This window comes from Schistocerca piceifrons, chromosome 3, assembly GCF_021461385.2.
Source record: "Schistocerca piceifrons isolate TAMUIC-IGC-003096 chromosome 3, iqSchPice1.1, whole genome shotgun sequence".
Lineage (NCBI taxonomy): Eukaryota > Metazoa > Arthropoda > Insecta > Orthoptera > Acrididae > Schistocerca > Schistocerca piceifrons.
The window spans coordinates 169,803,159-169,818,781 of record NC_060140.1 but is presented as its reverse complement, the minus strand read 5'-3'; the positions used below and the strand labels follow the sequence as shown (position 1 = coordinate 169,818,781).

The window sequence follows — 15,623 nt, the reverse complement described above, 5'->3', positions numbered from 1 at the left end:
AGGTTTTATCATTTGATCTAAATTTTAGTGCATGTCCTTTGTCCCTCTCTGGCCTCCACCCTAGTGCTTTTAGGGTGGAGGTTTTAATGTGTTGCAGAGTGGCTGGCTTCTCCTTCTTATACTCAGCCTCAGCCAGCCATGGTAATCAACCAACCATTACCATTAATGATTATATAAATGACAATTCACAAAACCAGAAAAATGTAGTACAGGAAGACCTGCAAAGGGTCAGCATTTCTTGCAGGAACTGGCAGTTGACCCTCAATATTAAGGAATGAATGTAATATATTCCACATAAATAGCCAGAAAAACTCAGTATTGTTAGATTACAGAATTGGTGAGCAATGCATGGAAACAGTCACAACTGTTAAATATCTAGAGGTGTGTGTCCAGAGCTATTTGAAGTGAATTGACCTTATAAAACCAGTTGTAGGAAAAGTAGATGTTAGACTGAGGTTCACTGAAAAAGTTGCAAGGAAATGTAGTTAACTGATGATGGAGGTAGCTTGCCAACATTTTGTTCGACTGGTTCTTGAGTATTGCTCATCACTCTGAGAATAAGCAGGTTTCTCCACCTGTTGATGTGGAATATAGTGCATTTATTAATGTTGAGAGTAAACTGCCAGTTCCTGAATCAAATGTCCAGTCCAGTAGTATTAATAAAGAAAATCTAAAGAACAGCAGTATCTGTAGTCATTAGTTAGTTTAGTCAGTACAACAGTGTTATGGAAGTTGTCCTCCAACTACAGTGACATGACAGACACCATAAGACTGGAACAGTGTATCATGGAGACAATTACTGATAACATCTTGAGAGTGATTTTGTTATTCAAGTTGAACAAATATATTTCAAGGAAGACGCAATACATGAAAGTCACAGATCAAGTAAACAGAGTAAGAAGTGTGTACACTTTAACAGTCAAATCATAACTGAGTCCAAGTCTAGCGGCCGCTGGCTGGCTGGCTGGCTGGCTGGCTGGCTGGCTGGCTGCTTAGGTGGCGCTGCTGCTGCATGGCTGGCAGACAGCGCCGCATGTAGAGGACGCACGTAACTGCGCAGCGGCTCTTTGAAAGATTGGCGAGTCACAACACTTTTCCCCTCCTTTGAAGTTTTTGCACAGGTCTTCATGGAGGTGGCCTGTAGATTGCTAACGTCCATAGGTGTTGTTTGACTGGCCGTAAAGTCTCGAGGAGGAAGCTTCCCGTACGGATGGATGTGTCCCCGATGATTACGGGTCGAGATGACAGGAGACGTGGGGGTTGAATCTGCTGGGGCCCCATGCACCAGTCTGCCCGTTATGGCAAGTCCGGTTGTTATAACAGGAGACATGGGCGATGTGTCTGCGTCCGAAGGAGAAGGAGGCGAGTAGAGTTGCTCCGACAGATGATGGTCATCTGGTTCCTGCATGGGCACGTCTCCTGGTGGCGTCAGTTCTTGTGCTGGCACCAATATGATGATGAGAGGACTGCGTTGTGAGTAATGAGAGATTCCAGTATCCCGAGCCGAAGGTGGTGTAGCTGCATCAGGAACAGGCATTGCTGGCACACGAGGCCAAAGCTGGTCCGAATGACACACTGAAACACCCGTGTCCATCTGGATTTTGTACAGGCATTGGCCATGGTGTCGTAAGATGTGGCCAGGACTCCATTTTGGCCATCTGCCATATCCCCGTACCCATACAAGGTCTTCGGCGGTGAACCGGCCAAGCGAAGGCACCCGCGGCCATGAGGCGGAAGGCCGCAGAAGATGAAGTAGCATGCGGGGCTGTCGGCCATGTAAGAGCTCAGTCGGGCTGTGGTCGCCCATGGGGGTGAAACAGTAAGAAGCCAGAAATTGGAGAAGCGCATCAGCAGCCGCAGAAGAAGTCAGGAGTTTCCTCATCTGAGCCTTAAATGTGCAAACCAGTCGTTCAGCCTCACCATTTGACTGTGGATGGAACGGAGGGGCCGTGACATGCATGACGCCGTGACGGGCACAAAAATCCTCAAAATCGGAAGAGGCAAATTGCAGACCATTATCAGTAACAAGAGTAGAGGGAAGGCCTTCCAAAGAGAAAATGTGTGCTAGAGCATTGGTGGTTGCCGCGGTGGTAGGCGACGTGCAACAGACAATGAAAGGAAAGTTAGAGTAGGTGTTAATAATGAGAAGCCAATAAGTACCTAAAAATGGTCCCGCGAAGTCATCATGAATACGCTCGCAGGGCTTCTCAGGCAAAGGCCACAGTGACAAAGATGACTTCCGGGTGGCGGCCTGTGACGCATAAGGGCCGCAGGCAGCGACCATGTGTGTGATTTCAGAGGCGATGCCGGGCCAGTACACATGACGGTGTGCCAGAGACTTTGTGCGAGAGACACCCCAGTGCCCTTGGTGAAGGAGGCGCAAGACCGAAGCACACAAAGATGCAGGTACCACAACACGCGGCGAAGCATTTTCGGTGGAAAGGAGGATAACACCATCCCTAGCCGTGAGGCGGTAACGCAAAGCGTAGTAGTTCCGCAACGGATCAGAAGTCTTAGCGGATGGACGATCTGGCCAACCCTTCTGAATACAGCGTAAAACCCGGGAGAGGGTAGGGTCAGAACCTGTAGCAGCCGCCAGCTGGTCCCTGGTGATGGGGAACCCGTCCACAACCCGCTGTTTGGCAACATCCAGGTGGAAACACAAAAGTTCGTCCCTATCGAATGCCAGATCAGGACCCATGGGAAGGCGAGACAGTGCATCAGCATTCACATGTTGAGCTGTCGGCCGGAAATGAGTCTCATAATTGAAACGAGACAAGTAAAGAGCCCAACGCTGGAGGCGGTGTGCAGTCTTGTCGGGAAGTGATGTTGATGGATGAAACAAGGAAACAAGTGGTTTGTGATCCATAACAAGATGAAACTTGGATCCATAGAGAAAAACGCCAAACTTATGAAGAGCATAAGTAATGGCCAAAGCTTCTTTTTCAATTCGAGAATACTTTTGTTGGGCATCCGTGAGCGTTTTGAAGGCAAAAGCAATGGGTTGTTCAGAACCGTCAGAAAAACGGTGCACAAGGACTGCACCGACGCCGTATTGAGAGGCGTCCGTGGCAAGAACAAGATGTTGGCCAGGTTGATAAGTAGCCAGGCACGGGGCCTGTTTCAGCATAGTCTTCAATTTCTGTAAATCCACATCGCATGGTACGGAACAGTGAAAAGGCACGTTTTTATGCAACAGGCGATGCAACGGCTGAGCCACCAAAGCAGCAGACAATAAAAACTTGCGATAGTATGCTATTTTCCCCAAGAAGGCCTGCAGTTCCTTAACAGATGTAGGGCGAGGAAAGGCATCGATCGCAGCGACAGTTTGCTGAAGCGGACGAATACCATCCTGAGAGAGTTGAAACCCCAAGTACGTGTTAGATGCCTGAAAAAATTTTGATTTCTGAAGACTACACTTAAGACTGGCAGTCTGTAAGACATGACAAAGTGTGCAGAGATTTTGAAGATGTTCGTCAGTGGTGGAGCCAGTGAGAACAATGTCGTCCTGGAAATTTATACACCCAGTGACAGTGAGCAATAATTGTTCCAAGAATCGCTGAAAGAGAGCAGGGGTGCTGGCAATCCCGAATGGCAATCGTTGGTATTGATAGAGCCGAAAGGCATGTTAAGGACCAGAAACTGCCGAGAGGAAGTTGATGATAAGCTTCTGACAGGTCAAGTTTAGAAAAATACTGGCCTCCAGCAAGTTTAGTGAAAAATTCCTCAGGTCGAGGCAGGGTAAGTGTCGATAAGGCATTGAGCATTTACAGTGGCTTTTAAATCGCCACAGAGACGAATATCACCATTTAGCTTAGCAATGACAATGACAGGAGAGGACCACTCACTGGAAGTGACAGGAAGCATGACACCTGAAGTAGTGAGACGATCCAGCTCCCATTTGACCCGATCACGAAGGGCCACAGGAATGGGCTGAGCCCCAAAAAACTTAGGCCAAGCAGTAGGTTTGAGCATGATATGAGCTTCAAAGTCATTTGCACGGCCTAACCCAGGAGAAAAAAGGGACAAAAATGTCGTCGACAATGAATCCAAATGAGCATAAGGAATAGCATCATAGACGATATTGACAGAGTCATCTATGGAGAACCCAAAAATGCGAAAGGCATCGTAACCAAAAAGATTCTCCACGTTACTATGGTCGACCACAAATATGGGAACAGTGCGAACGACAGATTTGTACGATACCTCAGCATCAAATTGTCCCAAGAGAGAAATCTTCTGTTTATTGTAAGTCCATAATTGCCTAGTGACAGGTGACAGGATTGGAGGACCCAACTGAAGATACGTTTGAGAATTGATGATAGTGGCAGCAGAACCAGTATCCACCTGCATGCGAACATCTCGACCTAGTATTTGGGCAGTGAGGAATAACTTCCCTGAAAGGGAAGAAGTACAATTGACAGACAACACAGAATCAGAAGCATCATGTATGCGGTCGGATTTGCAAACGGATGACACATGACCCCTTTTTTTTTTTTTTTGCGTTTGTGACACACGGCCCAACGTTGTGGACGATCTTCTCGTGAATGTTTCGTAAAACACCGTGGACATGAAGGAAGTTGCTGTGGGTTTTGCTGCAGTTTCTTAGAGGTTTGTGTACTGTTAGGCCGACGCTGCGCTTGGGAGCGTACTGCGACCACGTCGGCCAGCGGGGACACGCCACACACTTCTTCAACATCGCACAGAGGTTGTATTTCCCCGACATCGCCCCTTGCCTCTATTTGCGCTCCAGCGGCGCAAGAAATTTCAAAAGAGTGAGCGATGGATAGGACTTCATCTAGAGTTGGATTTGCCAACTGAAGGGCACGTTGCCTAACTTCTTTGTCGGGCGGCGATCCGATAATAGCATCCCGTACCATGGAATCGGCATAGGATTCTTTGTGAACTTCAGTTACTAATTGACACTTTCTACTGAGGCCGTGAAGTTCAGCAGCCCAAGTGCGATAGGATTGACTCAGTTGTTTTTGACAACGATAAAAGGCAACACGAGGGGCTTTTGAAAATAGACGGACAGAAGTGAGCACATTTCGCCAAAGGACAAAGATGCAGGATCTTTCAAAGGAGTCAATTGCGACAACAACCGATACATTTGAGGTGAAATCCATGAAAGGAACAGAGACTTACATGTTTGTTCGTCCACGACATGAAATGCCAAGAAGTGCTGTCGAAGACGTTTTTTGTAATCAGACCAGTCTTCCGCCATCTCGTCGTAAGGAGGAAAAGGAGGTAGAGACAACGACGAGAGACGCCCCGCATTTGATGCCGCGACGAAATCACGAATCACATTTGTGAGAAGCGTTTGCTGTTCTATGAGGCCTTGCAATAGTTGCTCTAAAGTAGCCATGGAAACATGTGGGTCAACGATGGAAAAGAAAAATCACTACCTTGGCGCAAGTTGTAATAACTTCAAGTTGAACAAATATATTTCAAGGAAGACACAATGCATGAAAGTCACAGATCAAGTAAACAGAGTAAGACGTGTGTACACTTTAACAGTCAAATCATAACTGAGTCCAAGTCTAGCGGCCGCTGGCTGGCTGGCCGCTTACGTGACGCTGCTGCTGCATGGCTGGCAGACAGCGCCGCATGTAGAGGACGTGCATAACTGCGCAGCGGCACTTTGAAAGATCGGCGAGTCACAACAGATTTCCCAAAAAGTTTCGAGAAACTTATTATGTTCTCCCACATATATCTCATGAAATGGCTGTAATGATAAAAATCAGAAACATTTGAGTTTGTAAGATACTCTTACTGACAGTTATTTATCTCATGCACTACTTGCAAGTAGGAAAGAGGGTGGTTGGTATGAAAACTGTCATTCATCCCACACTATGAAGTTTCACTTGTAGAGTATAAATGTATGTTGTTGAACTTTGCACATATATTCATCATACCATATACTCTGCTAAAGACTAACAGATTATCTCCATTGTAGCCCAGTGTAAGGATTTGCCATTGGCTAAACATAAGCATAATGTAAAAAATGTACGCAGTGAAGTATAAGTGTAAGTGGCAAACATGACAAATAAGTGTTCATTCATATGGTGCTTGGAAATACACATTCAAATGAGAGAAATTGAAATGCCAAATTCAATTAGTGGGGAAGGCAACTGGCAAATTACTTTCACAAAGAACTGTAACTTCTTTTCTGATGTGTGTTACTGATATGGAGGTTCAGATTTGGTATTTTGTAATTTGTGAATCAGTTACACGATCTATCCATATAATTTTCAGCATACTTCTGTAGCACCACATTTCAAAAGCTTCAACTCTCTTCTTATCCAAACTGTTTAGCAACCATGTTTCCCTTCCATACATGGCTACACTCCAGACAAATACCTCCCAGAAAAGATTTCCTAATATTGAAGTCTATATTCTATGTCCTTTGCTGTCTCTCACAGAATTACAATGTCATCGGCAAACTGCAGAGTTATTTCTTCTCCATGGATTTTAATTTCTACTCCAAATTTTTCTTTTGTTTCCTTTACTGCATGCTCAATATTTTTTTATATGACAAAAATGTCACAGGTGCGCTGTTTCCCTACTAGGGGGTCCATGAACATTTTGATGCTTGTAGCTATATGCCCACATGGTACCACTTTATTGGTTGACGTCAGAGCCAATGTCTTCTTGCATCAATAGCCTATGCATCATCCACATACTGCTTCTCACAGAGTGTATCCTTCATTGGAACAAACAGGTGGAACTTGGAAGGTACGAGATTTGGGCTGTAAGGGGAAGGAGGAAGAGCAGTCCACTGAAGTTTTGTGCCGATGTTTGACAAAACATTGTCACCATCAGCCTCAAAAAATGCAAGTAATTCCACGCAGATGGCCCTTTGTTGCTCTTTATGGTCTTAGGTGATGAGGAACCCAGCGGGCACACTTCTTTAAATATCCAGTGTGTTTGAGGTATTTCTTTGTGATTTGCTGACCACCTCAGAGGTGAGTGTCTGCATGTTCCAGCATTGCAGGAGTCACAGTTATGTGTTGTCGGATGGCGTGCGGGAGATCGGACAGGTTTGCACGATCTCATTGAGATGACGACAGATGCCTCATCCAATGACTCACCGTGCATTTGTTCACTGTCAGCTCTCTTTAGACATTCTACAAGCATCCACGGATATCTGTCATGGTCTGGTTCTCTGTCATGAGAAGTTCAATGACAACTCCCTGCTTGGAACGCATCTCCATTACAGATGTCATTTTGAACTATGTATAGGGCTGCTACCTGTCGGATGAAACTATAGGGTCTGAAGTGGGAATATTCCACAATGGCCTACTACAATATGCATTTTTGCCGCTGAAATTGGCCAAGGAAAAAAAAGTTGCATTACTCATTGAACACCCCTCGTAATTTCTATTTGTCTAGGTTGGTAATTATATAGCCCAAGCATGCCACTTGTGTTGTTGGCTGTTCATTAATGCAGAACAAATTGGTAGCTCATAAACAGTTCAAAGAGCAAGCAACAATTTGTGTTTTACATATGATGTCAAGATTGATATCTCCAATAGGCACAAGCTTGCAGTTGCCATATTTCATCTCCAGGTAATTAGATTCTCAGTATCTTCAGTAAATGAAGTAACATCAGAGTGCAGGCTAGGTAGGCAGAGGCAGGTATTAGCATAATACTGGAAAGCAGTATCAGCAGTTAGGTTTATCAGATCAATGGTATTTCTTATTTACTCTACTTCATGTTGCAAGATGCAGGTGCGGGTGAAGATGCAATTGTTTATGCATCACGGCCTGAAGCAAGTACTCAAGAGAGAGGAGTCGAATCTTAGTTATTTTGTTTGGTGTTACAAAACAACTGTTGAGATATTTCAATAGAAATCTATTTATTAATGGTTATAGTTACTTGTATGTTCCATGGACCGTAATTGTGATCTCTTGCTATATTGTGGAATACATCAATTTTGAAATTATAATACACTTTTACAGTGATAAATGTGACAGTGTGCTGAACTTTTGTTATGATTCCCCTTCACATTAATATTTAACCTTTAATTCTTTACATCCATTGATTTACATATGTTCAGTTACACACACACACACACACACACACACAAAATTACAACCACAATTATATTATTACACACTCAAAAATTCTTCTTTGAATTAGAAGCCGTGAAACAGGTATGATTTCAGATTTTTTTTTTTTTTTTTTTTTTTTTTTAAGTTAATTCTAACATCTATTAGATTCAAGATGTCACAAAGTAAGTAATCAAATATTTTTGTGACTGAAAACTTGATCAAATAGTGCTAGCATATTTTTGAAAATAGATGACACAAACAAGTAATGTGACAATAAAAAAAAAAAGTTTATATTGAGGGTATGGGAAACTGTTCAATGACTTATAAGATTAAACAAAATGAAAATTAAACAACTGTGCTAATAATCACATAGCTACCTTTCTTTGATTGTTAACTAACTTGATACAAAATTATATGATGTGGAAGTAGACTGCATGCTTGCATAGTTTGGAATTCCAATTTGATTGCAGCGTGGATGAATGAAATTTTTTAAATATGAAAACCTGTAGTGTGTGAAATTTTGAACAGACTGTTTTACCTGTGGTGGTGGTGGCTGCTATGGTGAAGGTGACATCAGTGATGTCGGTGGATGCAGTATGATTCGTGGTGGCAGTGCAAGATTAAGAAACTGGTGATAGGTGTAAGTATGGTGGCTGTGAAGATGCTTTATGGTAGAGATCCATGTCATGCTCAGAAATATTGATTTAATGTTGTTATTGTTGACAGTTAGCCATCATTTTATATCTTAATAGACATTTGTATTATGTCATTATTCCAAGAAATAGAAAATTAATACCAAGGCTAAGCTGTATGACCCAGACCCATTCCAAACTCTTGAAATATTGTTGTTGTTTCCAGTGTGAGTTAATCAATATGTTAAGCCCATCCTTACACATTTTTATTTCATACTAAAGAATAACTTTCTGAATTGTCTAACATAAATAAAAAATAGTTTGAATTTTACCTAAATGTTGCCTTCTCTAGTGTGCTAAACATGTGTATATCCATCAAACTGTTCCCCCTGCGGGTCCGGGGGTTAGAATAGGCCCAAGGTATTCCTGCCTGTCGTACGAGGTGACTAAAAGGAGTTTCACACGTTTTGGCCGTTATGTGATGGTCCCCTGTAGGGTTTGACTTCCATTCTTCAAAATTTTCTCAAAGAGCGGCCAATTGGGGAAGGGTGCCTTACAAAGTGCATAGAGTTCATCATGCATTGAGATCTTTAGTCCAATTTCTCGTCGTCGCATTGTAGTCCTGCCCATTCTCCATCTCTTGGGCGAGTACATCTTCCTGGGTGTGTTTTCCACCAAGCACTATGCAGTGTCGATTTCTGTGTTGACAATGACCATGGACGTCCTTGCACCTGATATCAACCACAGTAGCCAGTCTGTTGTGGTGGGGCCACCATGTACCCTGTTGGTTGTAGCCCCCTGACCACACAGGGGACCCCTCTGCTCATGCCTGCACCGTTAACTCCCCATGTATGCCAAGGGGTAGATGCCCATCCCCCTGGGGCATCGGGACTCCTGGCAATGGCCATCCTGCTAGGTGGCCTTTGCTGCGGCTGGGTGGCGCCCGAGGGGAGGGCCCCTGGTCGGAGTGGGTGGCATCAGGGCAGATGACACATGATGAAGCGTAGTCCATCATCTCTTGGTGGTGGTGAAACACCAGCAGTCTCTAAGCAATCACGAGCTCAATTCAGCGCACAGAAGTATGACCCCAAATTGTTCCCCTCCCTGGCCACACCATGGGAGGAACGTCAGGCTGAGGATGGCAGCAGATCTTATTCGTCCGGGTACCTTGTATGTTTGAGAGCTGATGGGAAATGTTTCATGATGACGAAGCCTTAGTTTTTTGTTGAGAATTTAGAGGACAAGTTTGGGGAGGTGGAGGGGTTGTCCAAAATGAGATCTGGGTCAGTCTTGATCAAAACAGCATCCTCTGCCCTGCCACGGGAGTTACTCACTTGTGACAAGCTGGGGGATGTTTTTGTAACCATCACGCCCCATAAGAGCTGAAATATGGTCCAGGCTATCATATTTCACAGAGACTTTCTTTTGCAGTCCGACGATGAGCTGTGCACCATTTCGAGCAGTGAGGTGTGCATTTCATCCGGAATGTCCACTGGGGTCTGAAGGATAATCAGGTTGACACTGGTGCCTTCATCTTGGCCTTTCAGGGTGATACATTGCCTGAGAAGGTCAAGGTGACGGTCTACAGTGTGATGTAAAGCCCTATATCCCTCCCCCGATGCAGTGCTTTAAGTGCTGGAAGTTCAGCCATCTGTCTTCCCGCTGTACTTCCAGCGTCACATGCCGAGATTGCGGATGTCCATCACATCCCAATACTCCGTGTGCCCCATCTCCTATCTGTTTTAACTGTGGAGAACACCATTTGCCTTGCACGCCTGACTGCAGGATTCTTCAGAAAGAAAGAAAAATCATGGATTACAAGACTCTGGACAGACTGACCTACACTGAGGCTAAGAGAAAATTTGAAAGCATGCGTATGACATTGTCTTATGCCGCCGCTACAACAGTTCTGGCACCATTAGCCCCACCAACCCAGGTCACCTCCCAGAGCCGGAAGCCTACACCTGCCCCCTTGGTGGGAGGGGGGGGGGGGCATTTCCCTCTCTGTTGCTCCTGCACCACCTACTTCGGGAGCAACACCCCTCAACCATTGGATACGTCCCTCCCCACTTCTAAGCCGGAGAAGCGTGAGTCTTCTTCAGTTCTCTTGCTAGGAAGGGGTCCCTTGGGTCACTCCCTTCCCAGGTTTCTTCTAGTGGGAAAGATGATACCCGCCAATGGCTGAAGAGCCCAAAAGCAGCAGGTCGTAGGGCTTCACGCTCATCCTCAGTCCCGGAGACTGAGCCAGTGAAGTCCTCCCAGCCAGGCAAACTCAAGGAGCAGCGAGAGAAATCCAAAAAGAAAACCCCTAAGACCAAGGAAATTGTGGTGGCACCCACACCACTGCTACCTACAAGCTCTGCGGCTGAGGATGGGGTGGAGATTTTGGAGTCCGCTGAGGACCTAGATCTCACTAGACCCTCAGACGTAATAGGTATAGACTGCTCAGGCAATAAATCGGTGGCAGCAGGTGACTCTGAGGTGTTAACTGCCTCATTGAATGTTCCCTGCCTTCCCAGTCTCATGATGTCATCCTTCAGTGGAATTGCAGTGGTTTTTTCCTCTGCCTGGCTGAGCTATGGCAACTGTTAAGCTTTACACCTGCTATCTGCATTGCCCTCCAGGAAACCTAGTTCCCAGCAATGTGGACCCCTGCCCTCTGCAGCTATAAGGAATATTACAGGAACCGTAGTGACTATAATAGTGTGTCAGGTGGAGTTTGCGTTTATGTCCTAAACTCGGTCTGTAGTGAACATGTGCTCCTTCAAACCCCTCTTGAAGCTGTGGCTGTCAGAACAAGGATGACACAGGAAATAACTGTGTGGAATATATATCTTCCTCAAGGTGGTGCAGTACCCCTGAATGTATTAGCTGCACTGATTGATCAACTCTCTAAACCTTTCCTACTTCTTGGAGATTTTAATGCACATAACCCCTTGTGGGTTGGTACCATGCTTACTGGCTAAGGCAGAGATGTCAAAACTTTACTGTCGCAATTCGACCTCTGCGTCTTAAGTACTGGGGCCACCACACATTTCAGTGTGGCTCATGGTAGTTGCTCGCCCATTGATTTATCAATTTGCAACCCAGGACTTTTCCCATCTATCCACTGGAGAGCTCAAGACGACCAATGTGGTAGTGACCAATTCCCCATCTTCCTGTTGTTGCCCCAGCATTAGCCGCACGGACGCCTGCCAGATGGGCTTTGAAAAAGGTGGACTGGGGAACTTCCACTTCTGCTGTCACCTCTGAATCTCCCCCACATGGTAACATCGATGTGAGCTGTCCCTGGTGTTACCATAAATGGCGAGTTACACTCCGACGCAAACACGATTGCTTAGCACTTTGCCGAGCGCTTTGCCGAGCGCTTTGCTTGAGTCTCAGCGTCAGAGAATTACCCCCCAGCCTTTCGCACACTCAAACGGCGGCTGGAAGGGAACATCCTCTCATTCACTACATGCTACAGTGAATCCTATAAAGCCCCATTTACAGAGTGGGCGCTCCTCAGTGCCCTTGCACGTTGCCCAGGCACATTGCCCCGACACAGCTCCTGGGCCTGATTGCATCCACAGCCAGATGATTAAACATCTCTCATCTGACTACAAGTGACATCTTCTCGTCATCTTCAACCAGATCTGGTGTGATAGCGTTTTCCATCACAGTGGTGGGAGAGCACAATCATTCCGGTGCTCAAACCCAGTAAAAACATGCTTGATGTGGATAGCTATCAGCCCATCAGCCTCACCAACGTTCTTTGTAAGCTGCTGGAACATGTAGTGTGTCGGTGGTTGGGTTGGGTCGGGTCCTGGAGTCACATGGCTTGCTGACTCTATGTCGGGGTGGCTTCCGCCAGGGTTGCTCTACCACTGATAATCTTGTGTCCATCGAGTCTGCCATCCGAACAGCTTTTTCCAGATGGCAACACCTGATAGCCATCTTTTTTGACTTACGTAAAGCATACGACACGATTTGGCGACATCATATCCTTGCCACATTGTATGAGTGGGGTCTCCGGGGACCACTCCCGATTTTTATCCAAAACTTCCTGTCACTCCATACTTTTCATGTCCAATTTGGTGACTCCCATGGTTCCATCCATATCCAGGAAATGGAGTTTCGCAGGGTTCTGTATTGAGTGTCTCTATTTTTAATGGCCATTAACGGTCTAGCAGCAGCTGTCGGGTCCTCCGTCTCACCTCTGTATGCAGGTGACGTCTGCATTTCGTACTGCTGCTCCAGTACTGGTGTTGCTGAGCGGCGCCTCCAGGGAGCCATCCACAAGGTGCAGTCATGGGCTCTAGCACATGGCTTCAAGTTTTCAGCCCCAAAGTTGTGTGTCATGCACTTCTGTCGGCGTCGTACTGTTCATCTGGAACCCGCACTTTACATTAAATATGATCCACTCACTGTAGTGGAGACATATCAGTTTCTAGGATTGGTTTTTGATGCTCGATTGACTTGGCTCCCTCATCTTCGTTGGGTTAAGCAGAAGTGCTGGCAGCACCTCAATGCCCTCCGTTGCCTGAGCAACACCAATTGGGGTGCAGATCGCTCTACGCTGCTGCAGCTCTACAGAGCCCTTGTCCAATCCCGAATTGACTATGGGAGTGCGGTTTATGGTTCGGTATTACCTTCAGCATTGTATTTACTCGACCCTGTGCACCACTGTGGGGTTCGATTAGTGATAGGAGTTTTTAGGATGAGTACGGTGACAAGCATACTGGTGGAGGCTGGTGTCCCTCCACTGCAGATCAGACGTGTGCAGCTGCTTGCTAGGTGTGCAGCACACATTCATAGTTCCCCTGAGCATCCAAATTACTGTCCCCTTTTCCCACCGGGGCAGTCCATCTCCTTCATTGGCGGCCCAGATCGGGGCTAACGATTGGTGTTCGCGTGTGGTCCCTTCTCTCCATACTGGAGTCCTTCCCTTTACCATATCTACTTGCGGTCTGTTCACGTATGCCTCCATGATGTACGCCTTGGCCGCATCTTCATCTGGACCTTTTGCATGGCCCTAAGGATTCCGTTAAACCTGCCATTCTCCGCTGTCATTTCCTCTCGATTCTTGACATGTTCTGGGGCTCTGAAGTGGTTTACACCTATGGCTCAATGGCTGATGGTCACGTAGGCTTTGCGTAAGTTCATGGAGGACATATTGAGCAGCACTCCTTGCCAGTTGGCTGCAGTGTTTTCACTGCAGAGCTGGCGGCCATATCTCATGCTCTTGAGTACATCCGCTCATACCCTGGCGAGTCATTTCTCCTGTGTACTGACTCATCGAGCAGCCTACAAGCTATTGACCAGTGCTACCCTTGCCACCCTCTGGTAGTGTCCATTCAGGAGTCCACCAATGCCCCGAAACTGTCCCCCTGCTCCGTGGTATTTGTGTGGACCCCAGGACACGTCGGAATCCCTGGCAACGAACTTGCCGAGAGGCTGGCCAAACAGGTGATGCAGAAACCACTTCTGGAGATAGGCATCATCTAAGCTGACCTGTGTTCTGTCTTACAACTCAGGGTTTTCTGGCTTTGGGAGATTGAATGGCATAACAGCAAGCATAACGAACTGCTTGTCATTAAGGAGACTATGAATGTGTGGAAGTCTTCCATGTGGGCTTCTCGCAGGGAATCAGTTGTCCTCTGCCGGCTCCGCATTGGCCATATGTGGCTAATGCATGGATACCTACTCTGTTGCGAGGACGCACCTTAGTGTCACTGTGGCTCCCAAATGACAGTCGCCCACCTCTTGCTGGACTGCCGACTTTTAGCCACTCTGTGGCAGACTTTCAACTTTCCCAGCACCCTGCCTTTGGTGTTGGGCGACAATGCCTCCACAGCAGCTTTAGTTTTATGTTTTATCCGTGAGAGTGGGCTTTATACTTCTATGCAGGTTTTAGCGCATGTCCTTAGTCCCTCTTTGTCCTCCACCCTAGTGCTTTTAGGGAGGAGGTTTTAATGTGTTGCAGAGTGGCTGGCTTTCGCTTTTTATTCTCGTGGTTGGCCAGCCACTGTAACCTGCTTTCATGTTTTACTCTCTTCTTTTTCTAGCATCTCTCTGTGGTTTTCTTGTCCTCTTTTGTTCGTTTTAGTGTTCATTGCCTTCCCTTCGTTCTTGTGCCATTTTCTTTCTTTTTGTTTTATGTTATATGTTTTGTGCGTTTTATTCTCACGCTTGTGGCATTGTTTTATTAGGAACAAGGGGCTGATGACTTCATAGTTTGGTCCCTTCTCCCACCTCTAAACCGACCAATCCATCAAACTGCCCTTGGATGATAAATTCTTCTACACCCCAAATAAGGGTAAGGCAAATGTTTTTAGGGCAGCAATGAAAGACTGTGTCAAAAATACACATATTTTTTTACTAAGGTCAGTGCATTTTATATCATATTTTTCCAAGTAGTGTATTCCATCTCCTATGTTCAATTTTGAAGTTTTACTAAATTAAACATTTCACAAGAAGAATTAAGCTCTATGCCAGATGGGTGCCATATTTATTAAGTGTGGCTGAATATCAAGTGAGAAAAAGAATTTGTTTGCAGTGTTGGAAGTTTTTCAAAAATAATCCAGTTGGTTTGTGTGACAATGTGTGCATGAGATATGGAGCAACCACATTGCACTAGAACAGAAACAGCAGTCAGCGTAGTGGGTGACCTTTTACTTAATAGAAGCAACTGATGTCATCTGCTGGAAAGGTTGTAATCATTGTTTATCGTGATTCAAAATTGATTACCTTGCAGTATATAAATTCAAGTGATTCCTACACAAATATAGTGGACTAACTGGATGGAAAATACTTGAGAAATCTTTGGGTGGTGCATATTTAGAGTCCAATTTTAGCTTATCCGTTTTCAACTGTACAGTGGATTCTGGTAGCAGCCCTTCCGCCGAAACTGGATGAAAAGTATTTTGTGGGAATAACCAACTGTCAATAATGTAG

General features: G+C 45.6%; 1 protein-coding gene across 2 annotated transcripts in view; it reads left to right on the top strand.

Moving 5' to 3' along the window:
- The window catches only part of LOC124789693 (phosphoacetylglucosamine mutase), a 149,434-nt gene that overhangs the window by 35,963 nt on the left and 97,848 nt on the right, over positions 1-15,623 (top strand). The window contains exon 1 of one of the 2 annotated variants that reach the window (XM_047257136.1): positions 8,676-8,695. The exons of the other annotated variant lie outside the window; for it this stretch is intronic. The gene's annotated coding sequence lies outside the window, so the exon portion shown is untranslated. Of the gene's footprint in view, positions 1-8,675; positions 8,696-15,623 lie in introns of those variants that run through there. 2 annotated transcript variants of the gene reach the window in all.